General features: G+C 34.5%; 1 non-coding gene across 1 annotated transcript; it reads left to right on the forward strand.

Moving 5' to 3' along the window:
* Positions 1–430: 430 nt before the first annotated feature.
* On the forward strand, positions 431–512 carry Trnas-cga (transfer RNA serine (anticodon CGA)). The gene has a single exon. It is a non-coding gene; the product is annotated as a tRNA-Ser (tRNA).
* Positions 513–1,897: the final 1,385 nt, after the last annotated feature.

Below are 1,897 nucleotides of genomic sequence, written 5' to 3' on the forward strand. Positions count from 1 at the left end.
GGAGGGCGAGTGGTCCCTTTGGGCACACCTCAGTTTTTGGCTTTTTACCTTTTCGTGAATTTTTCCTTTTTTTTACGTTTTACCTTTTTACATTTCTATGATTTTTTTATGTCTTTGCCTTCCTAACATTTCGTGATTTATTTTATTTCTTTATTTTTTACCTTTTCTTGGTTTTCTTTTAAGTTTTCTTAAGACGTCTTCGGCCAAGTACTGATGGACGTTACCTGGGTATCATCAAGTAGTCACCACATTCACATTTCTGAGCAGTGGACGCACATAGTAGAATTAGCATTACTCTCTGACTCACCTCAGGATCGAACCCAGGTCTTTCAGTTGGAAGGCAAGGACGCGGCCAACAAAGCCACACAAGTCATGAAAGAATTTTGAACCTACTGAGTACTACTTACTGTCCCTATAGCTTTATAATAGTGCTGTGGTGTCCGAGTTGTTAAGGAGATGGACTCGAAATTCATTGGGCTCTGCCTGCACTGGTTCGAATCCTGTCCACAGCGATGAAGAAACATTATGATCTCTTTGAGCAACAAGTTCGGGTCCTCTCGGTGGCGCCAAGAGGTAAAGAGGCCTAATGCATATGAATTCATGTGGTCATCTTTGTATACAATACTGTGAATGTATAAGATATTGTGTTTTTTTGCTTGCGCTGTCAATAAAAACTAATTTCAGTTATTGGGATATATATTGCAATAATGTTTGTTGTTTTTATTCATTATTATATATTTTAGTCATTAAGAATATGAGCTGGTTATACGAATGCGGTAGTGAGATGGATTTGGTTATATATATATATATATATATATATATATATATATATATATATATACACACACATATATATATATATATATAATATATATATATATATATATATATATATATATGTATGCATGTATGTATGTATGTATACTCTGCACGCCACTGTCTCTATTCTGGAAGGTGTTATTGACTAAAATCCACGATGGTAATTTAGCACATATTTATCTTCTTTGCAACTCGAATATGGAATTGTCTGCCTGGTGCCGTTGTGGAATCTAGTGTTCATTCCAACATTTTATTTTCTGTTCACTCACATTTTTTTTTTTACTTATAACCTTTTCCTTCAAGTTGTCTCTATCTCTGCAGACTGATTTCCCTTTGGAGCCCTCTCGGGTTTGTTACAATCTTTTGACTCTGCTCATTATGGATTTCTTCAGCTGAGGATTTGGACAGAGGCAAGGAAGAGGTTTGCCTTTGCAACAAAGGGCGATCACTTTGCAGATTCTCTCGAGGTTTCCTACTGTTGATATCCAAGGGAAGTGATTATGGTTTCGAAGTTATATGAAAATGTTGGGTTTATCAACAAGTAATTTTCCTTACTACAGTCACTTGTAATACCACGGAAAACATATAGTAAACTTGATTTACTCGAATTAAAGTTTTTACTTGCCATTTATTTAAAAGTATTTGGCAAGTTTAGTAATTAGAGATTTAGTTTTTCTTTACTGGGTATCTTAAAAGGCTAAAAATTTTGACGATTCTTAGCTTAAAAAGATAAATACAACAAGAAAAGAATCATTTGAAATATATCGATCATGGCTGCATCCTTGAATAAACAGCGCGACTTTCTATGTAAACTAGCTCTAATGGCCCCGTGGTATTTTATTTCTCGTGAACAATAAGAACAGAAGAAACAACTCATTAGAATATAAAGAAAGATAGAAATAAATGAAACCTGAAAATGCTTCCCTTATGAACAAGTGTCTTGTATGACAATGAGAGAGAGAAAGAGAGTGAGAGAGGGAGAGTAGGGGACTTTTCAAATGAACGCGTCTGTGATTAATTTTTTTTTTTTTTTCCATTTCATAGTTTCTACTAAAGGACTTCTTCCTTTCTTTCAGTT

The sequence above is a fragment of the Macrobrachium nipponense genome, chromosome 18 (genome assembly GCF_015104395.2).
Source record: "Macrobrachium nipponense isolate FS-2020 chromosome 18, ASM1510439v2, whole genome shotgun sequence".
In the NCBI taxonomy this organism is placed as follows: Eukaryota; Metazoa; Arthropoda; class Malacostraca; order Decapoda; family Palaemonidae; genus Macrobrachium; species Macrobrachium nipponense.